The following is a 27,015-nucleotide window of genomic DNA, read 5'->3' on the forward strand; positions in this document are numbered from 1 at the left end:
ATGTTCCTGGGGAGCCAGGGAGCAGCAGGAAGCTCTGGAGCATCCCTGGGCTCTCCCTTCCCAGGTGGGACCTGCCTCCTCACAGTGCAGCTTCCTGGGTGGGCATTGCCAAATCCCAAGGGAAGAGGGACCACAGGATTAGCTGGTCACCTTTGCCAGGAAAAGCAGTCCCACTGCCTGGGATCTTCCCACCTTTCCCCTGTAAAGTCACAGCACTGAAGGGACACAACCCTTTGGCAAACTCAAGAGGCCCCTCAACCCCCCACACCTCATAATTAATACAATTAATAATAACTCTCACACACCTCTATAATTTGCCTTCTGATGGCCGTGCCTTGCTGCTGTCCCACATTCCTCACCCCGTTCTGCTGCCCTGCCTGCACCCTTGGGATGGTTAAGGTTGGGAAAGACCTCCAGGATCATCAAGTCCAAGCTCGGAAGGGGAAGCTGTGCCGCAGGCACCGCGAGCAGAGCGCAGGCACAGGCTGGATATTGGCTCTGGCAGGAATAATTTGCGACTGGGCTTTAAATAAGGCAGCTTTGCTGTCAGGCAGGAAGATCCTTTTCCTGCAAAGAAGACGGGGAGTGCAGCTGGAGCAGAGCTGTCAGCGTGCTGAGGGCTCTGGGGGAGGGCAGAGCAAGGTGGGGTGGGGAGAGAGGGGAACTCAGAGGGTGCCCCAGAGCCCAGGATTCCTGTGCCGTGCTGGGCCTCCAGGAATTCCCATCCCAAGGGAAAGGCTGTGGCCCTGCAGAGCTCCAGCTGCCATCCAGGCCACCACAGCTGGATTTAACAAGGCCAGGCCTGTGCCAGGAGAATGATCCCTGCTCGGGGCCACCTGGAGCCGGAGCCACATCCTCATCAGGCTGAGCTGCTCCTCCACACCCTCCTGCTTCCCAGAGCTTGTCTCTCCCCCACCTCTGACAGCTGGGAGGTGACATTCCAGAGGATGGAGCAGACACATCTACAGCAGGGAGACCTCAGATGGGCTGGGAAGCTTTTGGCAGCTCAGCACAAAGGAGATGGAGCTCAGTCAATCACCAGATCCCCCCACCCTCCTCAATCCATATTTAATGGCTCTTTGGGTCTCGATGTTTAAATCTATCTAATGAGCATTTAACTGCTGCTCAATAATTAATGCCTCAGTGTTCAGTGCAATAATCCCTTGGATCACGGTGAGTGCTGGTCCATCACCCTGGGTGTGGGAGGCCAGGGGAGCTGCTCCGTGACCCCCTTCCCATGGATGGGCAGGTTATCCATGTTATCCCTGCACCCTGAGCTCTTTGTGAGCAATGCCATGAGCCTGGGAGCACTGGAAGCACTGGGAGCACTGGAAGATGAGCTGTGGGTGGTAGGGACAGGCCACAGGGGAAAGGAAGGGAAGGGTATCTCCATGCCTGGAGCAAAGGAGGCTCAGGGGGGACCTTCTGGCTCTGCAAGTCCCTGCCAGGAGGGGGGAGCCGGGGGGGGTCGGGCTCTGCTGCCAGGGAACAAGGGACAGGCCAAGGGGAAACGGCCTCAGGCTGGGCCAGGGGAGGGTCAGGTTGGGGCTGAGGAGGAATTTGTTGCTGGAAAGGGTGGTGAGGCCTTGGCAGGGGCTGCCCAGGGAGGTTTGGAGTGCCCAGCCCTGGAGGTGTCCCAGGAAGGCCTGGCCGTGGCACTCAGTGCTCTGGGCTGGGGGACAAGGTGGGGATGGGGCCCAGGGTGGATCCATGGGCTGGGAGGGCTTTTCCAACCCCAGTGACCCTGTGATAACATTGTCACTGTGTCACAATGCCAGGGCTGGGCTGGTGTGAGCACACCACAGTGCCTTGGGCTCGGGGTCCTGCTCCCCCTGGGACTGGGATTGTGTTCCCAGCTGTTTGTTGGGTTTGTCTGGCACACCCAGATCCTGTGGCACAGGGCCGTGCTCTCTGGCTGCTCTGCCTGGTGGTGCCATGGGTCTGCTGTGCCTTACTGGAAGCAGGTGCCATGTGGAGCCTTAGTGGGGCAGAGACTGGGGGAGGCAGGATTGTCCAGCGCTGCTGGATGGGGAAGCCGGGTGGGCAGGTTTGGCTCCCTACCCTCTCTCTCCTTTGTACCCAGTGTCCATGTGAACATGCCAGGAGATGCCCACACCAGGCATGGAGAGGAGGGGAACCCTGTGCCCAGATGCATCTGGTGCATGTACAGGAGACCCTGGTGCACACACTGTCCCCGGAGCTCAGCTTGGGCACATCATGGAATCACAGGATCATTTAGGTTGGAAAACAGCTCCAAGATCAGCGAGTCCAACCTTTGACTGAACACCACCAGGTCGATTAAACCACAGCACTCAGTGCCACCTCATCCAGGGAATGTGTCACCTCATCCAGAGAAGGTTCCTGCTCTGCTCTGGAAGCCCCAGAGCTGTGCCCTGAGCTGGGCACTGCCACACTGCTGTGCCTCTGTGTCCATGTGGAATCACCCCCTGCAGCCAAACTGTGCTCAGCCTTCCCTGACCGATCTCCCTCCCTGTCCCTCTCACCTGCTCTTCCCAAAATTACCATCTCTAGCCCTGTCCCCACTCCCAGTCCCATCCCCACCCCTGCCCCCATCCTGATCACTGTTCCTGTCCCTGTCACCAGCACTGTCCCCACACCATCCCCACCCCTGTCCCTCCCTGTCTCCATCCTGGCACCTCCCTCCCTCCCGCCGGCTACTCCTGCGGGTCTCTGCGACTGAATTCCAGGGTTTTTTGAGGGAGAGACACACCTGATTAATCCCAGAGTGAGCTGTAATCACATGGCAATAACGGCACGACTCGTGCTTATCTGAATGTGTAATCACAGCAATGAATAACATTCCGGGCTCTGCACCTCACTAATGAGCAGCTGCCGGGAGGGGAGAGGCTGCTGGCAGCTCCCAGCAGCACATCCCAGCCCTCTGCGGGGCCGGGATCTGCTGTGGGGAGGGAAAACGACCCTCAGCCTGTCAGGACACGAGAGGAGTTACCAACTGGCCCTGCTTTTCTCCCAGCCCAGCAGGGACCCCTGATCCAGGGTCCCTGTGATGGCTGTGGGACGCTGTGCCATGCTCAGCTCTGTGTGCTCGTGGCAGGGCACCATTCCCTGATCCAGGGTCCCTGTGATGGCTGTGGGACGCTGTGCCATGCTCAGCTCTGTGTGCTCGTGGCAGGGCACCATTCCCTGATCCAGGGTCCCTGTGATGGCTGTGGGACGCTGTGCCATGCTCAGCTCTGTGTGCTCGTGGCAGGGCACCATTCCCTGTCCTTACCTGGCCCATCAGCCTGTCCCTTACCTGGGCCATCAGCCTGTCCCTTACCTGGCCCAGCCACCACAACCCCTGTGTGACCCAAACCAGAGACATCAGCCAGCCCTTGCTGAGCAGAGCAAGACTTCAGTGAACAAGTGACACACAGCAGAGGGAGCATGGAGGGGACACCCTGTCCCACCTGTGTGTCCTGCCTGTGTGTGTGCACAGCCCGTGGGGAGCACCATCCCTGTGTGTGTGTGTGTCCTGCATGGGAGGCCCTGGCACAGGTTTTGCCCAGAGAAGCTGTGGCTGCCCCTGGATCCCTGGAAGTGTCCAAGGCCAGGTTGGACGGGGCTTGGAGCGACCTGGGCTGGTGGAAGGTGTCCCTGCCCATGGCAGGGGGTGGAACAAGATGATCTGTGAGGTCCCTTCCCACCCAAACCATTCCATGGTTCTGAGGGTGTGTGGAAGTGGTGGCTTTTCCCCACCCTCTGAGGTGACAGCCTGGGACAGTGGGGCCTGTGGTCACAGCAGGGTAGAGACTGGCAGAGACAGGGCCAGGCTGGAACAAGACATCCTTGCAGGCAGAGAGGCAGCCTCTGGAAATGCGCAGTGTCACCAAATTAAGGACTTAATTAGCAGGCGTGTTCCCCTTAAGGAGCTGTCTCCTCATTATCATAGACAGTGGTGATTAAGCAGCGGAAAGGGGCAGGCGCTGCCTGAAGAATCCTGGAGGCAGCAAGGGCTCATTCCCGGGGCAGGGCTGGGCAGGGAGTGTGTCCAACCATCCTCCTCCCTCCCCATCTCCCCACTCCATCCCTGAACATCCCGCTCTGCCCGGCTCAGCCGCCTCCCCCTTCCCAGGGCAGACCTGAGGCACGTTCTAAGACTTCCCATTCAACTGGTGAGTGCCTCCCACCGCGCTCAGGTGCCCGGGAAACACGGAATTTGCCAGAGCAGGAGCTGGTAACACAGGACGTGGGCACAGGAGGGGCGTTTTCCCTGCCAGATGCCAACCAGAGGCTCCTTAGCAACAGGGCTGCAGGGACCGTGCCCAAACCTCCACCCAGGACGTTTCCAGAGCGGGATAATGCTGAAAGCCGTGCACGGGCTGCAGGTGGGGATGTCCTGGAGCCGCCTCCCGGCACGGCACGAGTGGTGAGAGCAGGAATTGCGGCAGGATACGGGATGTCTTACGTGCGACCAGACGCCGTGAGGGAATTTCTGCCAGCGCAGGGGCTGCAGCCCCGGCCGAGGGCTGGCACCTCTCTCCCCCTCACCACATGCCCGTGCTGAGTGCCCAGGCAGGCTCCAGCCGGAATCAGGCGGATCACAGTGGGATCCATGCACTCATCACGGCTCTGGAGCAGCCCTTGCTGCGGGAAGAGGGGGGCTGAGCGTGGTGGGCCGGCATCGGCACGATCCAAGGCTGCTGCTGGCACAGCCCAAGGCTGAGCTGTGTCAGCCGGCAAGATCTGACATTTCAGAGTCCCACGGCAGCTGCTCCTACACCACGAGCTCAGGGAAGAGGCAGCTGCACCTTCTGCTGTCATCAGAGCTGGAAAACACGAGACCCTGTCCTGCCTTTGTCCACCTTTTGGAGCTGCTTTGGGCCACCAGCTTTGCACTGAACGTCCAGGAACGGCTGTGAAGGGGACAGCATGGGATGCACATGGCACAGAGGAGTCCTGGAAAACATCCAGTTCGTTCTTTGAACAGCCAGGTAGGATTTGAAGCAGAGGCAGAGATGCTGGGTCTGAGCAGACGCCAAATGGGGACCTTAAAAATCATCCAATTCCAACCCTCTGCCATGAGCAGGGACATCTTCCACTCGAACACATCCAGGTTGCTCCAAGCCCCGTCCAACCTGGCCTTGGACACTTCCAGGGATGGGGCAGCCACAGCTCTGTTTTCACTCCAATGCCAGAGCCAAAGCCTCTTCCAAACCTGCCCTGAAGCGCCCTGCCCATGTGCTGGCATTCCTGGAGACTGGACTTGGATGGAGGCTGCAGGAGCTGGCACAGCCAGGCACGAAATCCTCTGTGCTGCCAGGAGTGCTGGGCACGCTGCCGGCCCTGTGGCAACTGCCAGCCCGGCTGTGACCCCAGCTGGCCTCAGCCTGGCCCCTCTGCCTTCGTGTCACACATCCCACCGTGCCAGAGAGGGGGAGCAACCTCCCCTGCCACATCCCTCCCTCCAAAGGTCATCATGTGGCTCCTTCCCCGTGGGATGCATGTCACAGACAGGGGACAGTCGCATGGGGAGTCTCCTTGGCTCCTTTCCTGCCTTTGGTCCCCCACACTGTGGGGTGTCCCGGCGTGCCAGGGAGGAAACTCTGCCAGAGCAGGGCAGCTCCAGCTGCCCCCCACCTCTGCCCCTTCCCCTGCCTCCCTCCCGGTCTCTGCCACCCTCCTGGCTGCCAGGCTGGAGGGACAAGATGGGCCCTGCCTGTGCCTGGCTCGGCTCTCCTGCCTGGGAGACTCAGCTTCCTGCTGCTTCCCACTCACCAGCACTTCCACTGCACTTGTTCTCTGACCTTTAAGGGAAGTGGTGCAGGCTCTGTTCTGCACGCTGGGTCTCCACAGGCACAGCTCTTGTCTGCAGTCCCTGCCCTGTGCCAGCCCCAGGTGGGACCTCCCAGCCCTGCCGAGCCCGCTCCCTGTTCCCTGCAGACTGGGAAGCCCATATCCCACAGGAATATGCACCAACATCAACCTGCCCATGGCAGAGCCCCCGTCTGGGACTCCCACTTCACCTCTGTCTGTCTGGGTGCTGGGCCAGCCAGTCTACCCCAATCCCTCCCAGTCTGGGCACATTGCCAGGCCTCCCAGTCTCTCCCAGTCTCTCCCAGTCCCTCCCAGGCCTGGCACATCCCCAGGGCTCCCAGTCTCTCCCTCCTGACGTGCCGTAGGTGCTTGCACACCTGGTGACACCCCTGTGTGATCTCTTCCGAGCCAGGACAGGCACAGCCCGTGGCCATTCAGGGTTGTGCTCCCAAAGCATGGACACGAACATGGGCCCACTGTGCTGGGACTTCCCAAGGAAGGTTGGCTCCCCGTTCCTTGTCCTTGCCCTGGCTCTGAGGTGCCCACCTCCCTCGGCTGTGCCCGTTTTGGGTCAGTTGGGTGCCCTCAGCACAGGGTTCCTCACAGTCTGTGCCACTCCTGCAGAGATGCCCTGAGCTGAGCTCACTTTTGGCTGCTCTCCCCTGAGCGATGTCTCCTCTCCCAGCTCATACCGGCTCCATTTCACACTTGGCTGGTCTCGGGAGGAGCTGCCACATCCAATATATTGGATGTATGGAGCTGCCCGTGCCTGGGCCGCGACCAAAGGAGCTCAGCAATGGGCTGCCCCACCACAGCTCACGGAGACACGGGAAGGGGCTGCTAGTCAAAAGGAAGAGGTTCTGCCCTGCACCATCCCACTGAATCCCATCTCTCACAGTTTAACTGCTCCCTGTGCCGAGCACTTGGGACGTGGTTGCTTCACCTCCAGCGGGACCTGTCCGTGTGTCCTTTTGCCTAGGAGAGGTTCTTAGGGCTGGGATGGACCCATCCCATCCCCATATGCAGGGTCTGGTCCCATTTCTGTGACCCCAGGACCTGTTTCCCCCCTGTGCAGCTGGGACTGGTTCCCAACACCGTGTGTGGGGCCGCTGGCATTACCACAGCACCAGCTCTGAACTGCTCCTCGGAGAACACTTGGAATCATGGAATGGGGGGACATGTCAACCTTAGGAGAACAGTGAGTTCTCGGCCCTCCAGGCTCGTGAAGGAAATCTGGGAAGCTTACCTCCAGGAGATAAAAAATACCCAAAGAATCACAACTAAACATCTCATGATCAAAACCAGGCTGAAGGCACGGACAAAACCTGGACACCATTTCCAAGCCTCTGACCTGCAAAGCAGCAGGAAGACATCCCACAGACACAGGTCCCAGGGGATGCTGGAAAGCTGTCCCATGGATGGCCACGTCCCATGGGTGGACATGTCCCACGGATGGCCACATCCATCCCTCCTGCAGCTCCCTGAGGGAAACTCCCACTGCCCACAGCTGGGACAGTCGTCAGGCAGGGACGGAGCCACTGCCTGGGATGAGCCAGCAGCCTGTTCCTGGAGGGAAGCGTGGCATTCCGGAGAGCTGGCACGTGGGGCCCGCAGCTGGCGGGCACGGGGCCCTGTGTGGCTCCTCACGCCTGAGCTCCTTCCAGCAGAGCCCGCTCAGACACGCGGCCCCGGCTGCCCCGCGGCTGCCCCGGTGCTGCTGCGGCACACACGGGGACAGGGATGGTGGGGACGGGGCGTGGGGAGGGCACAGGGGGTGTGGGGGCACCAGGGGGGATAGGGAAAAAGGGGTATGGGGACGTGCCATGGAGGGGAAGAGGAGGGGGTATGAGGGAATGCAGGGAGGGCAGGTGGAAGGTGTGTGGGGGCACTTAGGGGGGCAGGAGGTAGGAAGGGGGGTACAGGGACATCCAGGGTGGGCAGGAAAAGGAGGTACAGGGGCACGCCAGGGAAGGCAGGCAGAGGGGGTATTGGGGAACCTGGGTGGGAAAGGGGGTATGGCAGGGAGGGCAGGGGGAGGGGTATGGGGGCATCGGAGGGGGGGCAGAGGGTAGGTGGAGGGGGCATGAGGGCATGCCAGGAGGGTCAGGGGACAGGCAGAGGGGGTACAGAGGCAGCCAGGGGGGCAGTGGCATGGGGGAGGGTGTCTACACTGGCAGGGCAGAGTCCCCCCTCCCACGCCAAGGGTGCTGCCGTGCAGTCCCAGCGCTGTGCCCTGGTCCTGTGCCCCCCGGCTCTGCCCAGCCCCTGCCTTGGCATGCCCGAGGCCGTCCCATCCACTCCTGGTCAGGGCAGGCTGTGCCACAGCGAGAGTCCCGGCCAGGGCGCCGTTTGTCCCTCTGTCCGTCTGTCCCTCCGGCACAGCTCCGGGCCGCGCTGCCGCCGCTCCGCTCGCGGCCTCGTGGCGGAGTTTCCTCCCGGCCCGCGGGGCTCCCACAGGAAGGGAGAATCTCTGCGCTCGCAAGGTGTTTCCTGCCCTCCAAGATAGGATGTGGAGGCACATCCTGAGCCCCGCGGATGCGTGCAGAGCCTGGAGCTGGGCACAGAACTGGAGTAGGGCACAGACCCCAGAGCTGGGCACAGACCCCGGAGCTGGGCACAGACCCCAAAGCTGGGCACAGACCCCGGAGCTGGGCACAGACCCCAAAGCTGGGCACAGACCCCGGAGCTGGGCACAGACCCCGGAGCTGGGCACAGACCTTACAGACCCCAGAGCTGCACACAGACCCCGGATTTGGTCACGGATCCCAGAGCTGAGCACTGATCGTACAGCCCCTGAAGCTGGGCACAGACCCCGGAGCTGGGCACAGACCCCAGAGGTGGGAACAGACCCTGGAGCTGGGCACGCCATAGCCCCCCTGTGACCTCAGCCGCCCCCGAACCCCTCCTGCAGTCTCCTTGGGACCTGCAGCCCCTCTGCGACCCCCCCGCAGTCCCTCAGACCCGCACTCTCGCAGCCCCGTCCGCACACGCGATTCCCGGGCCCTGCCCCGGGATGTCCCCGTGTCGCGGCCGCCGGCTCGGCCAGCGGGGCAGGACGCGGGGCGGGGGGGCGGCGGGGCCGGGGTGTCCCTTTCCTGGCAGGAAAGGGGCTGAGCTGGCGGCCGCGGAGTTTCCTGCGGGATCCAGCCCCGCGGGCGCCAGGAGCTGGAGCAGCCGGTGGCGGAGCAGGCGGGACCGCGCCAGGTAACGGCACCGGGGTCGGGCTGGGGGGGTCCCGCCGCCCCCAGAGCGCGAGGATAGGGGTCCTCCGCTCCCCGTCGGGGCCGTGGGGCCGGGGCGCCCGCGGAAGGGCCGCCCGGTGCCCCCGGTGGGGCCGGGGCAGTGCAGGTACCTCGCCCCGGGCCGCGGACTGGGCTGTCCCCGGAGCTCTGCGGTGGGCTCGGGGGGCCCGGGGGGGGCTCGGAGGGGCTGTGGCTGTGCCGGGACCCCGAGGCGGGAGCCCGGCGCTGCCTCGGGGGTGTCCCGCTCACCCGGCCCGGCCCTGGGAGCTCAAATCCCGCCCGCGCGGCCACGGAGCGGAACACGCGGGATGCGCCGGGGGTCGGCACTGCCTCCCACCCCCACGAACGACTCGTCCCCGTGCGGAGCGCGTCTCCACGGGCCGGGGCGGGCGGAGGGTGCTGGAAGGCACCGAGAGGGTCCCGCGGGGGCCGAAGAGCCGGGGAGCGGCGGCCCAGGGATGCCGGGGGGCAGCGGGGCCGGGGCAGCCCGGACGCGGCCGCGGGCGGGGACCCCCAGGGCGGCGGTCGGTGCTGCGGGAGCCGGAGCCGGGGAGCCGCCGAAGTTTCGCTCCGCCCGCCCCTTCCGCGCGCACCGGGCTCCCCGTTGCCATGACAACTCCTAAAACTAACACCCGCTGCCGGCGGCGGGGGCCGAGCTCGCGGGGGATCCGCCGCGCGCGCCTCTCCCCGCCCGGCCCCGCCGCCCCCGCCCCGCACCGCCCGCGCTGCCCGCACCTCCCCGCACCGCCCCGCACCGCCCCGCACCGCCCGCACCGCCCCGCACCGCTCCCGCACTGCCCGCACCGCTCCCGCACCGCTCCCGCCGCCGGCGGCCGCCGCGGCGATGGTGGCTCGGGCCGCCCGCAGCCCCGCAGGTAACGAGAGGCACCGGGAGCGGGGAGCGGGGACGGTGCGGGGAGCGGGACCGGGCGCCCGTGGCGGCGGGGTCAGCCCGGTGCGGGGCAGCGGGAGCCTGCGCTGCCCCGGGGGGCGCGCCTGGACGCCTGCGGAGGGTCCGGGTCAGGGTCGGGGCAGGCAGGGAGCAGGGACCCGCAGGAGCGGAGGGAGGGTGGCTCGGAGGGGGCGGCTCGGGTGCCGGTGCCGCGGCGGAGGGATGGAGCGGCGGGGGTTGCCGTGCCGGGGGTCCGGGGGGCGTGGGGGTGGCCGTGGGGCCGTGGTTGGCAGTGGGGGGCGTGCCGGGCAGGGGGCCGTGAGTGCCCTCCGGAGGGTTGGGGCCGCTGTTGGCGGGGGGGTGCCCACCCTGGAGCACGGGGCTGTTGGAGAGCGGCCGGACACGTGTTCTGTGGCGCGGGGGGGCCGTAGCGGGGGTTTGCGGGGGGGGGGTGTCTGTGGGATGAGGGCCATGGCTTGCGTTGGGATGTCGGCACTTCAGGATGGGAGCTGCGGTCGGAACTGGGGTGCCTGCGCTGGGAGTAGGGGCTGTGATGTGCCTTGGGGTGCCCGGGCTGGGAAGCGAGGGCTGTGGTTGGAGCCGGAGGCTGTTCTGGGGGATAAGGGCTGGGATTTGCAGCGAGCTGGATGTGCTTGGGAATCGCGCTGTGGTTTGCAGCGGCATCCACACGCTGGGAAGCAGGGACCGTAGTTTGTGGGGTGGATCTGCCGGGGAACAGGAGCACTGCTTTCCAGCAGCAGGCAGAGCCTGCCTGGGCGGATGGAGGCTGGTCCAGAACATTTAGGCAGGCAGGAGGACTTCTGGTGAAGGCCTGGAATTGCTTTTGTAACTTCCCTGTTTGTGGTCCTTGTATGCCTGTGCATAATTGAGTGCATGTACCCTCGGGGCTTTGCACGGACCTGTGCACGGTGCTCAGCACTGGTTTTCTCTGTGCTCTTGCTCTCAGTGTGCGAGCACAAGTTGTGTGGTGAGTTATCTCCACCCAGGCTGTCACGGATAACCAGCTGTTCTCCGGGCTCGGGATGTGCTGGACAATCCTGTGCATGGGATTTGGGTGGTTGTGATCTTGTGTCTGGGCCTTGGCTTGCAAATTTGTCCCTGGGCAACTGCTGGAGAAGTGAGAGTGTGCCGCTCTCCTGCTCTTCCAAAACGGGGTCTAGGAAGCAGGAGACTCCAGATTTGGGGTTGGCTGCACAGGTGCTGGTACCCACGAGTGCCTCTGGATGCTTGTGCAAGTCAGGCTTGTGCCTGGGTTTAAGCAAACAGGATTTAAGCAGGAGCTGTGCCTGCTGTTTCTTGGTGTCTGTGGACAGGGACCCTCACAGGCTTTGATGTCAGGTTACAGCTGTAACTGAGGACTTGGGCACTGCCTCCTGCAGGGCTCTGCTCTTCTCTTGGGGCTCCTGGAAGGGGCCTTTGCCCAGGGTTGCTCTGGGACAGTGTCTGGGCTGTGGCACGAGACCCTGTGCTCTGAGAGTGGGAGCTGGAGACCTTGGGATGTTGGGACTGTGCCTGGAGCGCAGGGCTTGATGGAAGTTTGGGGTTCCACTTCCTGGCAGCAGCGTGGGGCAGGGATGGCTCCTACCTGGGCCCACTACAGGGTCTTTCCCCTCTGAGAACTTAATGAACTTCACTGAAAACTTCTGTTCTCGTTCTGTCCCTGTGGTGACATGTGGGTAATGGAGACAACACATAACAAATGTCCATAATTTCTTTTTAGAGCTGCACTTAAATACCCTGCGAAGTGCTGGCGCATTTTGGGCCTGCACAGTAGCCCCTGATGGAGGTTGTGCTGACTCTGGTGTGTGGCAAAAGGGGCACAGAGAATAGTACAAGGGCCTTTTCTTCAAATAATAATAACTGAATGGTTTGTGTTGGGAGGGAGCTTAAAACTCAGCTCGTTCCACCCCCTGCCATGGGCAGGGACACCGTCCACTAGCCCAGGTTGCTCCAGGGATGGGGCATAGCCATTGTTGTGTTGTTGTTGCTGCTCAGTGTGTAACACCTAAACATCCCTACAGCACCTAAGTGCTCTTAACATTGTCAGAATTACGGGATGGATGTTGCAGAGCAGACCGGGTCGTGTTTCGTGCCGCGCTGCTCGCTTGGGCCAGTGCTGTGCTCTGGAGGTGCCCACAGACACACTCACAAACACTCACAAACACTCACAAACACTCACAAACACACGCACAGACACGCACACACAAATTCACACGCGAGAGCAGCCCACTACGGAATATTCTGTCGAGATTTCCACCGGCTAAAAATTCCCCCTGCTGCCTCCGCACGGCAGCGCGTAAGCGCACGTGCCAGCGGCCAGGCACGTGTGTGCCAGGGGGTGCTGGGCAGAGTATGGCAATGGGGGGGGCATCGTGGGGTGGTTGGGGGGCTGGGGGGCAGCCTGGGCTCCCCTTTCCCTCTCAGTGTTCCAGAGGGGCAGCCTGGGCTCTCTTTCCTCTCTTGCCACGTTCCAGAGGGGCAGCCTGGGCTCCCTTTCCCCTCTTGCCACATTCCAGAGGGACAGCCTGGGCTCCTCTTCCCCTCCTGCAGCATTCCAGGGAAGCAGCCTGGGCTCCCCTTCCCTTCTCTCAGTGTTCCAGAGGGGCAGCCTGGGCTCCCCTTGCACCCTCTCAGGGTTCGGGGGAGCAGCTTGGACTCCGTTTCCCTTCTTTCAGTGTTCCAGGGGGGCTTCCCTTCTGCTCTCCCATGTTCCAGGGGGGCAGCCTGGGTTCCTCTTCCCCTCTCTGTGTTCCAGGGGGGCAACCCGGGCTCCCTTTGCCCTCTCTCAATGTTCCAGGGGGGCAACCTGGGCTCCCCTTCCTCAGGGCACTCCCTGCCCCACTCCAGCCTCCTCTACCTGCCTCCATCCCCAGCCCCGAGGTGGGATAGGGTGGCCCAGCCCTTCCCACGGCACCAGGGCCACGAGGAGCAGGAGCTGTGGGGTGCAGTGGGGGCTCAGCAGCCTCATGGGGTGGAATCCCCTCTGCCGTGGCAGAGCTGGAGCAGGGGGAGGCCGCGCAGCTAAAACGAGTACAAAGAGTAAATTGCCATCCCACTCCTGAAGGCAGCTGAGCTGCTGTAACTGTGACAACAGGCAAAAGCTCTGGTTCACGGGTGTCTTGGCTCCTGTTGGCAGCGTGGGAAGGGGAGGCAGCGCTGGCTTTGTGGAAGTCTCTCAGGAAGGCTCAGCCCAAACGTGGGGAGGGGGTGCTGGTGCTGCCTGCTCCGTGCGGAGGGGGAGGAGGGGGGACTTTGGAAACCCGAGAAGGAGGTCGATCAGCAGACTCTTCTATCATTAAATATTGAAAGGCCTTCTCTGGCGGCAGCTCGTCCTCCCCTCGCTGACAGCAGCTCTCTGGGGTGTTGTGTGGCCTCGGCGGGGGCTGCACCGTGACTTTGGGTGGGGACACGGAGAGAGGGCAAAGGGAGCCCAGGTTGCCCCCCTGGAACACTTTGAGAGGGAAGGGGGAGTCCAGTCTGTCCCCCTGGAACACTGAGAGAAGGGAATAAGAGCCCGGGCTTCCTGCTTGGAACATGTGAGAGGGGAAGGGGAGCCCAGGCTGCCCCCCTGGAACACTGAGAGAGGGAGAGGGGAGCCCAGGCTGCCCCCCTGGAACACTGAGAGAGGGGAAGGGGAGCCCAGGCTGCCTCCCTGGAACACTGAGAGAGGGGAAGGGGAGCCCAGGCTGCCCCCCTGGAACACTGAGAGAGGGAGAGGGGAGCCCAGGCTGCCTCCTTGGAACACTGAGAGAGGGAGAGGGGAGCCCAGGCTGCCCCCCTGGAACACTGAGAGAGGGAGAGGGGAGCCCAGGCTGCCTCCCTGGAACACTGAGAGAGGGAGAGGGGAGCCCAGGCTGCCTCCTTGGAACACTGAGAGAGGGGAAGGGGAACCAAGGCTGCCCCCAGCCCCCTCCTGACCCCACACCACCCCCTCCAGCCCCCCAGACCTGGGCAGGGTGTGTATGCCTCCACAAACAGCCTCCTGCAGCCCCAATGTGCTGCGCTCCAGCCCAAGTTGTTGAGAAGGGGCAGGTGCTTTGGGTTGCTCTTTTATGGAATCACAGCGTCATTTAGGTTGGGAAAAACCTCCCAGCCCGTGGAGTCCCCCCTGTGCCCCATCCCCACCTCGTCCCCCAGCCCAGAGCACTGAGTGCCACGTCCTGACCTGGGTCCCACCTCCCTGCAGCTGCCTCCCCTGGGAGAGGCTGGCATTCCTGGCTTATTTAAGGAGTGATTTAGACTTCCAGGTCTGGATTCTTCTGCTTTTTATAGACGTGCTCAGGGGAGTGCAAAGAATGGCAGGAAGCACAGTGGCCTGGCCAGGACTCAGCCCCAGCTATTGTTCAGATGCTGACGGAAGCTGGTCACAGGCAGGGCTGCCCAGGGCCCTTCCCCTGCCCCAGGAGCCTCAGCTGGTCACAGGCAGGGCTGCCCAGGGCCCTTCCCCTGCCCCGAGGAGCCTCAGCCGTGTCCTTGCAGCCTCATGGAATGTTTCCTGGCCTTGGAATGGGACTACAGCTCCCGGCGTGCGTGGGGGTGCAGGATGTTGCCTCCTGGGGGGCTGCACCCCTTCCTGAGGTTTCCTGCTCCTCGGGTCCCTGGAGGATGCCAGGAGGATCCCAGGAGCCTGCTGGGACACGATGGCTGTGCTGGAGCTCACCTTGAGTGCTTGCTCACCTCCAGCCTGAGTCCCACAGGCCCTGGCAGTGCCATGGCACAGTGGCAGTTTGGCTGTGGTTTGGCCAAACCAGCGGCTGAGTTTGGTCTTGCACAGTGTCCTGCCCATGGCACTGCAGCCCTGGGCCTGGAACTGTGGGTGCCCTATTGCCAGGAAAGGCTTTGTCTGCATTTCTCATCCAGAGCTGCTGGAGTAAATCCTTGTGGCATTGTCCCTTTGTGGGATCAGGCCCCTGGAGACCTCAGGAGGCAGAAATGGGCACGTCCCCTCTGTGCAAACCCCGATCCCAGGGATCTGTGCGTGCCCCATCTGCCACAGCATAACCCCCCCATGTCTGTCTGTGCATTCCCGTGCCCTTCCTGAGATGGAGAGGAGACTCCAGATGCTTCCCAGCTCTTCTTGGGGACAGTTTTACTTCCACTGACTTGTCATTTCTGCTCCTGTCATGTTTGTGAGCTCACTGGGGACCAGCTGCTGTGTTACTGGGAGCCTGCAGTCGCTGCCTCGTGTCCCGGGAAGGGAAGAAGCTCAACGAGAAACAGGGAATTTGGACAAGGGCGAGAAGAGAGTCAGGCAAGCAAAAGGCAGAGCTGCCATTCAGGAACAAGAGGAGTGACAGCCTCCCTGGAGCTCTCCCTGCTCGTCTGAACAAGGCCCCTCTGGCTCCACAGACAGCAGGATCCTCAGGGACTGGGAGGGTTGGGATCCTGGTGCTGTGCAAGCTGCAGTCTAAATACATCTCAGATCATCTGCATAATTTATTCTTCTCTGAAGAGTTTAATTTATCAGGTCCAATAATAAACTCATAAATCTTCTTCGCCTGTTAGCCGGGTTGGGAGAAGATGCTCATGTTATAAGCATTTAATTTATCTCCTGAGCTGCTTCCCATGCCTTTGACAGTGCTGGATGTGCATTGACATTCCAATGGGTCCCTGTCACCTGAGGGCAGGAAAGATGGGCCAGCACTGGAGGTTGTTGTGTTGCTCTGGGGGTCAGGGTGGGATGGAGACAGACCCAGGAGGAAGAGCCATCCCATGAGGCTGCTGCTGGTGCTGGGGTCACTCTGGGGCCATTCAGAGCCACCCTTTGGTGTCCTCACCCACAGAAACCCTTGGAATTCACACCTTTCCGGCCCTCAGGGCTTCCTGTGGCAGAGAGCTGCACCATCTCCTTAAGGGTGATGTGGAGAAGTATTTCCTTTCCCTTCCTTAGTGTGAGATCCCACGACATTTTCCGTTCCCCTCACGCTGCCAGATGAAAAGAGCAGAAGCATCATCTCCTCTCTGCAGAGTGCTCAGGATGTCACAGCCTTTTATCTCTGTCCCCTCTCATTTGCCTCCTTCTAAGGCAGCAATCTCTGCTCTTTCCTTTCTCTTCCCGTGACAGTTTTTCTTGCTCTTTGGTTGTTCTTGCCCCCTGTTCCGGAGTCCCCCTGGATCTGTGCTCCCATGGGGAGCCCTGGTGCTCGGCCCTGCACCCGTTAGGGGTGGGGTTGGTCCCGTGTCTGGCTTCAGGCCACGCTCTGTGCTTCAACGAGGGATTTTGGGTGGTGTGTGGATGGGAGGGAGGCTCTGTAGGTGTCCAGCCTGTGCATCCATAGGTGTTTTCCCTCATCCCTAAGCCCTGCTGGGCTGTGCTCACGGAGGTTTGATGTCCCTGCAGGCACAGCCCCTGTCCCACCTCCTGCCCTGCTGAATATTCCCAGTGCTACCGACCGGGAGAGCGACTCAGCTCCCCGCGGTGTCCGAGCGGGACACGCTCGTGCCTCGGGCTGTTTTGTTGAGGCCCTACATAAACAGATGTGCTCGGTTTCCTCTGTTTTCAAGGCACAGGTGTCCTGTGAGGTTTTTCCCCGGAGAGGAGTCAGCAGGGTGGTGGCAGCTGTGTCCGGAGCATCCTGCCCCGGCCCCCCTGGGACCTTCGGCAGCGTCGTTTTACAGAGCCACACAAAAGGCTGAGTTTTCCAGGTGCATCTGTGATCCCTCTGCCCCGGGGGAGGATGGAGGAGACCTTATGAAATGTTTAAAGGCTGATGGCAGCCACGTGGGCGCACTGAGAGCTCTCTGCAAAAACGGGACCCTTGCCACGGCCCTTTTCCCCCCCAGCCCCCCCCAGCTGCGGCACAACAGCCGCGCTCCGAGAAATCCCAAGTCATACATTTTTAATTCCCTACAACGGAGCAGCCATTTCAGCCACTCACCCAGAAAGGATCTTTAATGAGAAGCGAGGAGAGAGAGCATGCCCGTTTACAGCAGGCAGGAGAGCAGAGGCATGATGGATGCACTTTCCTCCTTCCCGTAGCTGTTCCTGAATTCAGCCCCGGGGCGCTCGCGGTGTCGTCTGCTGGAGGTGGGCTCAGCTGGGCGCTGTTTCTTGTGCCAAATGAGGGAATGAGAGGGTTGACCCTGTGTGGGAACTGACCCTTAGGACTTCTGGTGCCTCAGCTGGAGCCTGACTCCGCTCGGGGGCTGCATCCCATCCAGGGCTCTGCCTGGGAGCGGATGAGACAGGGTGGGAGAGGTGCTGGACAACCCCCCTCCCTGCGGTGGGAGAGGTGCTGGAGGATCCCTGCTCACCCAGAGTGGGAGAGGTGCTGGAGGATCCCTGCCCACCCAGAGTGGGAGAGGTGCTGTAGCACTTCCATTAATCCAGGGTGGGAGAGGTGCTGGAGGATCCCACTGACCCAGTGGGAGAGGTGCAGGGAGAACCTACTGACCCAGGGTGGGAAAGGTGCTGGAGGATCCCACTGACTCAGGATGGAAAAGGTGCTGGAGGACCCCGTTGATCCAGAGTGGGAGAGGTGCTGGAGGACCCCCATTAATCCAGGGTGGGAGAGGTGCACAGACCCCACTAACCCAGGGCAGCAGAAGCACACCAGGTTTCCTGCTGCCCCAGGATGGCTGCATCCATCTTCCCTGGCTTTCCTGCCCCAGCTATTCCCTTGGAAGAGGCATTTCCCTCGCACACGGTCTCACTGATCCGTGATGGGGGCCGGCAGGGATGGGGGCTGCCAGCCCTCCCACCTGCCTGGGCCAGGGGCACAGCCCCTGTGGCTCTGCTTGGGGGCAGCAGATGTGCCCGACCAGGGGGTGAGGAAGGGCTTGTGTGGGCAGGAGGGCTTGGGATGAGGGTGGGCTCATGGGGACAGGATGCTTGGTGCTAAAGGGAGGCTCATGGGGACAGGAGTGCTCAGGAGAAGGATGGGCTCATGGGCTCATGGGGCAGGAATGCTCAGGAGAAGGATGGGCTCATGGGGCAGGAATGCTCAGGACAAAGGTGGGCTCATGGGGACAGGAATGCTCAGGAGAAGGATGGGCTCATGGGCTCATGGGGACAGGAATGCTCAGGAGAAGGATGGGCTCATGGGGACAGGAATGCTCAGGAGAAGGATGGGCTCATGGGGACAGGAATGCTCAGGAGAAGGATGGGCTCATGGGGACAGGAATGCTCAGGAGAAGGATGGGCTCATGGGGACAGGAATGCTCAGGAGAAGGATGGGCTCATGGGCTCATGGGGCAGGAATGCTCAGGAGAAGGATGGGCTCATGGGGCAGGAATGCTCAGGACAAAGGTGGGCTCATGGGGACAGGAATGCTCAGGAGAAGGATGGGCTCATGGGGACAGGAATGCTCAGGAGAAGGATGTGCTTGTGCAGGCAGGAGGACCTGGGCACAGGTTTCACCTTGGGCAGGGAGGGCAGGGACATGCTGCTGTGGTGGGTTGGCAGGTGTTGGTGCCATAGGTGACCTTCCCTGTCCCTGCTGTCCCGCAGCAGGTGTGCTCTGGGAATGCTCTCATTCCCAGCCCAGCAGGTTCCACGCCTCCCTGCTGTCCCGAGGTCCCTGGGGGTGCACTGACCCTGTCCTTGCTCTCTCTTATCTGCAGGTTGATGAAGAGGGAGTGCTGTGACCCCCTGCCCGTGACAGTCATTTCAGGTGAGTCCTTCCCTTTCTGCCTTCAGCTCCTGATGGGAGGAGTGGGAGAGATGGGCTGGTGAGGGCCCTGCAGCCTTGTCCTGGGATGGGGAGGGCCTGTCTGGGGCCCAGTTTGGTGCTCAGGGGTGGCTGAGAGCAGGAATGGGGCTTGGGAGGGCTGGCAGAGGCTGGCAGGGCTCAGGCTGGAGGGGACAGGGTGTGTCAGGGGTGTGCAGGCGATGCAGGAGCAGGTGTGAGTCAGGGCAGGTCAGTGCTGTGTGATGCGCTCTGAGGAGGCACCACAGGAAAGGTCTCCATGGGGACTGGGCTGAACTGGTCTCCCCAGGCCCATGGGATGCAGGATCTCTGTCTGGGAGGACAGGAGGGCTCCTGGACATCACACTGGTGTGGCTGCCTCTTCCAGCCCTGGCTGCTTGGGTGCAATGGGGTGTTTTCCTGCCCTGCCTGGGGACAGAGGACCCTTTGGAAGAGCTGCCCATGCCCAGCACTGCTGTGGCTGGTGGTGGTGATGAAGCAGGTTGAGCCACAAGGCACTGCAGGGAAAAAGGGTAGGACAGGGATGTCCCGTGGGGTGGGAGGCAGCAGAGGACAAACACCTTGGTCTGGCTGGTCTGTCCCCTCTCTATAGGGTGTTCTTTTACTTGGCTGTCCCAGTCTCTGCCCCGAGTCCTGCCATGCCCTGGCCCCTGCGTGTGCTCCTTTGGGCTCCTCCCTTCCCTCCCCACAGGGGCTTGTGGTGCCCAACAAGGCCCCAACCCCTCCCTGGCACAGCACCTGCTGGCTCCTGCCAACGGAGGGTCTGGCTGGGGCTGTTCCCACTCCAGGTGTGCACAGCTGGAGCACATCCCACCTGCTGCCCACCCGTGCAGCCAGTGTTGGGGCTCGGAGGGGAGTGGGACTTCAGCTCCTGCCCCCTTCCCCAGGCTGTGACCTGCCAATCCCACTCCCTGCTGCTGATACCGTGTCCCAGCCCGGGGTGGGGATGAGCTGGGAAGTGATGGACACCTCTGTGGGGCTCAGGGGGTCCCATCCTCACCCAGCCCCTTCTCCCCGTGCCCCGGGCGGGCTGAGCCGTGGAGCACAGCGAGCTGTGTGTGTGTGTGAGCCTTCAGGATGAAGTCTTGGAAACCAGAGGGTGAAACAAAGGCAGCGAAATGCTGATGCGCAGGAACAGAGGGTGCTTTCTTTGGCTCCGGAGGGCTCTTCCCAGAGCCCGTGGCTTCATTCCAGGCCCCCTGCAACGTGTTGGCACCTCGCTGTGTGAGCGCTGCAGGTGCCGGGGGCTGCCCGTGCGGGGGCTGAGCCGCGTGGGACGCGCGGTGTGTTGGCAGGCAGGGGCTGGATGTGCCGCGTGGGCCGTGCCGTGGGGGCCGTGCCGCGTGTTCCTGTGCCACTCCGCGCTGTGCCGGGTGCTGCAGGGCTGGGGAGCTGCAAGGGGAGCTCCCCTGCAGGGCTGTGCCAGGTCTGGAAGCGCCGGCTGGCGATGCGGGGCAGGGGCAGCCGCGGAATGCGTGTCTGTGTCTGTGTCTGTGTCTGTCTGAGATGCGGGCGTTTATCCGAGCCGTTCTTCCTCTGCCTCGTGTGCTGGGTGAAATCAATCCTGCCTGGTCCCAGAGCGCATCCACGGCTTGCAGGGCCCAGGTCTCATTGCTGGGGCAGCAGAGCATTTCTGAAGGCTGCCAGCGGGTCACACTGCACGGCGCGACCGCCCGGTCCTTGTTCTGCAGCGGGACAGCAGATCCTCTGGGATCAGGGGAGCTGGGCGATCCCTGCTGGGGGGCTTTGTTCTTAGTCCTGAAGGGGAAGGGTTGTCCTTGCCTGCTCCAGCAGGATCCCAGGTCCGTGGGATGCGGGGAGGCTGTGGCTGAGCCGCTCCCCGTGGCTGCCTGGAGCCTGAGCCGGTGCAGCAGCTCTTCCCTGTGCTGCCTCCGCAGGGTGGGACGGGCTGGAGGCCGGGCAGGGGTGCAGGGAGGGGAAGATGCCAGGGATAATTAGTGTCTCAGTCCCAGACAAACAGATGGAGGCGGCGTTATCCTCTTACCTAAGGGCTAAGCAGGGGAGGCTGAGCGGGGTGCCCAGGCTGGAGCTTGGGGCTCTGCTGGAGGCAGGATGTTTTTCCAGGGTGGAAGCCACCCCGACAGCAGCTCTGGATAGTGTCTGTGCCTGGGCAGCGCTGAATCCCTGGGAACAGGTGAGAAACACGCTCCTGGGCTCAGCACTGGCAGCCCTGGGTCCTGCTCTGCTGCTGGGCCCGGAGCTGTGGCAGGGAGGGCTGGGAAATGCGGGGGCTGTGCTTGGCAGGGCCGAGGCGGAGCGAGGGGACGGGGACAGGACCCCGCCGGTGGGGATGATGAGGGGGTGGTCCAGGTTGCTTTGGGGATTTTGTGATTCCTGGAGGTCCTCAGCTTCCTTGCTTCTTCCCGTGTGCTGCTCTTCCCAAGCTGGATCCGGTGGGGCAGGAATGGAATCAGGGGCAGGGCAGTCCTGGCAGCTGGGCCAGCCCAGGCTGTGGCAGTGCCCACACACTGAGGGCTGGGTGCTTACCTGGCTGTGCTGCCCTGGCTCCCTGCCTGCTGTGGAATGCAGAGGAGCTTGCTGGGATGAGGGTGGGAGGTGTGGGAGCCTCGTGCTTGGGTTCACTTGTCCTTGGGCTGTACCACCTTCCCGGGCTGTGCATACCTGGGGTGGTGTGGGGAGATGGGGGAGCAGATGTGCCCTACCAGCCCGTCCAGGCACCAGGATTTTGTTCCTCCTGGCTCTGTCCTCACGTGTGTCTGACCCAGGAATGCTCCTCTCCTGCGCTGATGGGCTGGGAGGGTGTGTGTGGGAGTTGTGATGCTCTGGCTCCGAGTGAGAAGCTGTTCAGTGACTTGTGGGACGGGAGGAGATACAGTCCATCCAGGCTGTCTGTGAGACCCTGGAAGGGTCTGACTCCCTGCTCAGGTCTTGGGGGTGGTTTCCAGCTGCTCCCGTGGTGCTGTGGGCGAGGAGAGGTCTGTCCCTGTCCCCGTGTGGCAGCGTGACCTGCTGACTGGTGGTGCAGCATCAGGGACCCCACCTGGGGTGCACAGGGCCCTGCACGTGCTCCAGGAGAGCGTGGAGCTGTGGTTTCCAAGGTGACTGTGTTAAGTGATGTTCCTATGACTACACACCACTCGAGCTGGAGTTACTGCAGGGGGGAGCGTGCGGAGCCCCCAGGATCCCCAGTGCCTCCCAGAGAGCCTGTTCTCCTTGCTGCCATCCCCTCATTCCTGCTCTGGAGACCCTTTCCCGGGGTGGGAGAGGCTGCAGGGGCAGCTCTGGGCTCTGCAGACCCCAAGGGCTCTGGGGCTGGACCAGCCACACTGTCCCTGCCTGGGTCTGCATTCTGGTTGGGAAGGATGTGAGGTTTGCAGACACCCCTTGTTGGGACAGACCCTCCATGGTGAAGGGGCTCTGGGGACACCCTCCCCACTAGACCAGCAGGCACCACATCCCTAGAGCCCTGCAGCAGTGGTGCCAAGTCCCTTGGGATGCCCTCACATGGAGCACATAAATCCCAACTGCATCCCAGGGAAATAGGTCAAGCTTCAAAGCCTTCAGCCTCCTCTTCCTCTCCCCAGGCTCCGTTCCTCCCTTCAGCCAGGTGCACCCTGAACTGGGGTCCTGTGGGGACAGGCTGGGGTGCTGTGTGGGCTGTGGGGCTGACTGTGAGCTCAGGGAAAGGTGGGGGAGCCGGGCAGGAAGGACTGGGATCACTGATGCTTTGATGGGAACCAGGATGGATATGGGAGGGAGGCAGGAAGCAAGGGGGACTTGCCCTTTCTCTGATGGAGAAGAGCTTGGGGAGAGCTGAGATGTGGGTCTGTCAGGGAAAGGGGATGCCTGGGAAGTGGTTCTCCACTCAGAATTTGCACTGGAGTCAGCTGGGAGGCTCCAGGGACTGTCCTCACGTGGGCAGTGTCCCAGCAGTGCAGGCTGTGCCCGGGCATCTTGCTGCTGCTGCTGGAGCCCCACACAGGCTCCCTGAGGGTGGCCAAGGATGAACAGAGCCCAGGGAATCAGGCTGGGGTGCTGCAAAGCCAAAGCTGTCTGAGAGTTAAGTGTTCCTGTGAAAGACCAGGAGCTGGCTGGCTCAGAGAGGGGATGGAAGCAGCCAGAGTGGGAACAACAGACCTCGTGGAGGTGGGTCTGGGACAGAAACCTGGATTTAAGAGGCCACAGGTATGGCCAGGGCTGTGAGTGCAGTTTGATATGGCTGGTTACAGGCTTCCCACCCCACTCCTCCTGTGTCACTGTTGGTTGTCCCTTCTGCTTTCCAGGGACTGCTGGAGCTGTCAGCTGCTCCTGCTAAGAGCCACCAGGATAAAACAGGCTTGGGCCAGCTGGCAGCGTGGGCTGCCTGTGTGCCTGCATGTCCAGCCCAGGGTGGAAGTGAACATGCAGGGATGGGGACAAGGACCAAACCTCTGTGTCCCAGCAGTGCTGCTGAAGCACTTCTGTGGTGCAGCCTCAGCTGTCCTGTCCCCCAGAGCACTGTCCTGTCCCCCAGAGCACTGTCCTGTCCCCCAGACCACTGTCCTGTCCCCAGACCACTGTCCTGTCCCCCAGACCACTGTCCTGTCCCCCAGACCACTGTCCTGTCCCCAGACCACTGTCCTGTCTCCAGAGCACTGTCCTGTCCCCCAGAGCACTGTCCTGTCCCCCAGACCACTGTCCTGTCCCCAGAGCACTGTCCTGTCCCCCCAGACCACTGTCTTGCCTGCCAGGCCTCCTGCTCTGCCCTGCACAGGCTGGTGGGAGCTCTGCTGCCCATCAGGCCACCTCCTGGGGGGTCTGGCTCCCCCCTGCCAAGGGGACAGCCCTGTGTCCCCCCAGGGTGACGGGGTGGACATGCTCTGCCCTGGGAGGTCAGTGTGGACATGCTCTGCCCTGGGAGGTTGGCAGCCAGGAGCAGGGCTGTGACCTGCTGGGAGCACACGTGTTTTGGGCTGGGGATTTACCACCATCTGTCCCTCGAGTTGGTTCCAGCTGGGGCAGTGAAGGGAATGAGCCAAAAGCCTTTGTTTTGTCCAAGTGGGGCTGCCCTGGGGACAGGCCAGCGGGGAATTGGCTTTGGTGGTTTTCAAGCACTGGGATCATCTCCTGCAGCAGCCGGGCAGGGGGTGAGGGGCTGCTGTTGTTGCAGGGCCACTATAAAGGGCCTGCTGTTAATGGGATGGAGCACCTCCCCTATGAGGAAAGACTGAGAGAATTGGGATCGTTCAGCCTGGAGAAGAGAAGCTTTGGGGTGACCTAATTGCAACCTTCCAGTGCCTGAAGGGAGCTTGCAAGAAAGATGGAGAGAGACTTTACAAGGGCCTGGAGTGACAGGACAAGGGGGAACGGCTTCCCACTGCCAGAGAGCAGGGATAGATGGGATATTGGGAAGGAATTGCTGGCTGGGAGGGTGGGAGGCCCTGGCCCAGGGTGCCCAGAGAAGCTGTGGCTGCCCCTGGATCCCTGGAAGTGTCCCAGGCCAGGTTGGACGGGGCTTGGAGCAACCTGGTCTAGTGGAAGGTGTCCCTGCCCATGGCAGGGGGAATGAGATGATGTTTAAGGTCCCTTCCAACCCAAACCATTCCATGATTCTATGAGAATCTGTGACAAGTCTGAGGAATCCCTGTGCCAAAAACTATCGCCCCAGGACTCTGCACACAGGATCCTCTGCAAATCCCCACCAGCCAAGCACTGTGTGTGTGTGTGAGGGGGAGCCCGGGGGTGCTCCTGACCCTTTGCTGGACTCTCAGAGGCACAGATGAGCTCTGGTGTTCCCAGGTGGGCACAGGATGCTGCTCCTTGTCCCCCTGCCCCTCGCTGGGGTCAGCACCACTCTGCCATCACACCACCCTGGGGAAGCCAAGCGCTGGCACAGCGGGTTTGCTCCCGGGAATCTGCGATGTGGGACTTGCCCTTTAATCATCTGCACATCCCCAGTGACCCACTAACCCTGGCAAACGGGGAGAGGGAAAATCGATTGGCAGGAGAATTACCCGTCAGGCACTGGAGGACACTGCAGCCACACACAGGCTGATCGATGAGCACCGTTCCCGCTCCCTCCCGTCCCCTCTGCCTGTCCTGACGCTCAGCTGGGACTCCAGTGGGCACAGTCCTGCCCCTTTCCCTGCCCTTTCCCTTTCCCTTGCCCCTGCCTGCACGGGCTCGTTCTGGAGGACGCGGGCAGCGGTGGGGAAGGACAAGGTTGGGCTGGTCCGGGCTGCTTTGTGTCCCTGTCACGTGGGGCTGGGACAGAGCCACGGCAAACAGCAGGGCCGACTGACCTGCTCGTGCCCGGATAAGCCACGAGGACAGCCCCGGCATCACGGAGCTGGCAGGACACCAAGGACCAGCCCTGGCTCGGTATGGGGGGGGTGGGTGCTCCGTGGAAACCCCAAACTGCCGACAGCACCCGCGGGGCTCTGAGCTCGGCGGTGGGGTCAGAGCAGCACAGCCCACCCCTGCCGAGGGCTCCGTGCCTTCCACAGAGCCTGGAACCATCGACCGCGTGTTCCCACGGCCGGCCCTGGTCAATCAGTAACGTCTGGGCTGTGCGGGGAGCGGGGCTGTGCTCGGAGCGGGGCTGTGCGGGGAGCGGGGCTGTGCTCGGAGCAGGGCTGTGCTCGGGGAGCAGGGCTGTGCTCGGAGCAGGGCTGTGCTCGTCTCACGGGCAGCGCCGGCGGAGCCACGACGGACGCTCCCGGATCCTTCCAGGTGAGGGCTGGGCTCCCCGGGAGGGCTGGGGGTCCGGGCAGGGCTCTGACACCCGACCCGGGGGCCTCTGCTCTCCTGGAAGGACTGCAGAGCTCACGCTGCAGAGCCGGGCTCGGGGCCGCTGCAGGAGCGGAATGTGGGGTGGGAGCTGCTGGAAACAACAGTTGGATCCGGTCTCTGGAGGGGCAGGAATGGCCTGGGCAGCACACGTCTGCAGGGTCTGGCAGGGCCGGGGCTGGGGCTGGATGTGCTGCCCTGTGCTGGAGCAGCTCCATCGGTGCTGGGCTGCTGGAAGGTCCCAGTCGGTCCTTTCACGAGGAGGAGTCAGTTCCCCAGCAGCTCTTCCTGGGCCATTCCCAGAGATCCCGGTGACACCTGGCAGTGACACCCGCTGGGTTTCCCTGTGATCTCCACTGCTGTGTCACCCCCAACCCTGGTGCCACGTGGGAAGTCCTGGAGCACGGGGACCTGGGTCCGTGGGGGAGAACGGGGAGCGCTGTGCTTCTCCCACACACCAGCAGGGCACAAGCACCTGGTTCCTGCTGTCACTCCCTGCCATCTCTCCCAGGAAAGCAGCTCGTGTGCAGCCTCTGGCACCGTGTCCCTGGTGTCAGCGCCCGGGGACGTGGCGATCCAGGCGCTCCCGTGCTTGCCTGTCTCCAGAGACCCTGTTCCTAAAGGGGCCAGGCCTTTGGGGACTCTGGGTTTGTGAGTGTGGAGGAGGCAGCTCCCCAGCCCTGCCTGTGCCTGGGAAGGCAGGTGCTGGGAAGGGGAGGGAATTTAACCCTGATTCTGCCAGGGAAAACTGCCAGCCCCAGTCAGGCTGTGTGGCTGGAGCAGACTGGTGCTGGGGATGTTGGGGTGCAGGTGAATCCCCTCAGGGGTTTGTAGGCAGGACTCCTGGGAAAGTAGCCAACAGCTCCTGTGGAGGAGGAGGATGTGGAAGGTTCAGTTCTGCTCTGCCCCCATGCTGAGACTCTTCCATGTCCCTTGATTCCGGGAAAACTCGAGGTGTCAGCTGCTCCCATCCTCATTTTTGGTTTCAGTGCTCCCTGGCTGACTGTTCTCATCCGTGGGACCGGAGCTGAGACCTCCTGCCACGTGCACTCAGAGAACAGGGGGGTTTGAAGCCTGGGCAGGCACAGGACTCCTTGGATTTGTGTTGTTTCGTGTCCCTGAGTAGGAATCCAGCGGATCCCTGCGATCCCTGAGTCTGTGCATCCCCCCAGGTGGGCAGGGGTCTGCCACGCCAGAGGAGACCACGGGACTGGCACTTGTTCAGACCCCGAGTGAAGGCTGAGCGTGGCTCTAATTGCTGCCTGTGACACGGATATAAATACTTCCATAAACAAAGGAGGAGAGAGGAGCTGCACAGGCTTCAGACAATGCTGACGCAAGAGGAGGGTGAACTAGCCCGGAATGTGTGGGCTAGAAATTAGGCCATTCCTCACCATCACAGCGAGGGAGGGTCTGAAGCAGCTTTCCAGGAAGAGGAGAGGAGCGAGAGGAGACCTGGAGGAAGGAGTCTGGCAGGAGGGCTTTCAGAGGGGTGCAAAGAGCAACCTCTCGCCCTCCCCAGCCTGGCACTGGGCAGCTCTGGCTCTGCACGGCCCTGGGCACGGCTCCCAGGCTGCGGGAGCTGGTGCCAACGCTGGCAGCAGCCACAGGTCTTTGCACCCTTGTCTGGGCTCCCTTTGGAGCCTGTTGGACGCCCTGCCAGGGGATGGAGTGGCAGCACCTT

The 27,015-nt window shown here is 62.4% G+C and overlaps 1 protein-coding gene across 1 annotated transcript in view; it reads left to right on the forward strand.

The window, feature by feature from the left end:
- Positions 1-9,843: 9,843 nt before the first annotated feature.
- LOC113982192 (SH3 and multiple ankyrin repeat domains protein 3-like) overlaps positions 9,844-27,015 on the forward strand; it is a 140,645-nt gene continuing 123,473 nt past the window's right edge. The window contains exons 1-2 of the mRNA XM_039387454.1: positions 9,844-9,895; positions 18,496-18,545. The gene's annotated coding sequence lies outside the window, so the exon portion shown is untranslated. The remainder of the gene's footprint in view (positions 9,896-18,495; positions 18,546-27,015) is intronic.

Source organism: Pipra filicauda, unplaced genomic scaffold (assembly GCF_003945595.2).
Source record: "Pipra filicauda isolate LSUMZ 115617 unplaced genomic scaffold, ASM394559v2 scaffold566_size300873_pilon, whole genome shotgun sequence".
Classification (NCBI taxonomy): Eukaryota; Metazoa; Chordata; class Aves; order Passeriformes; family Pipridae; genus Pipra; species Pipra filicauda.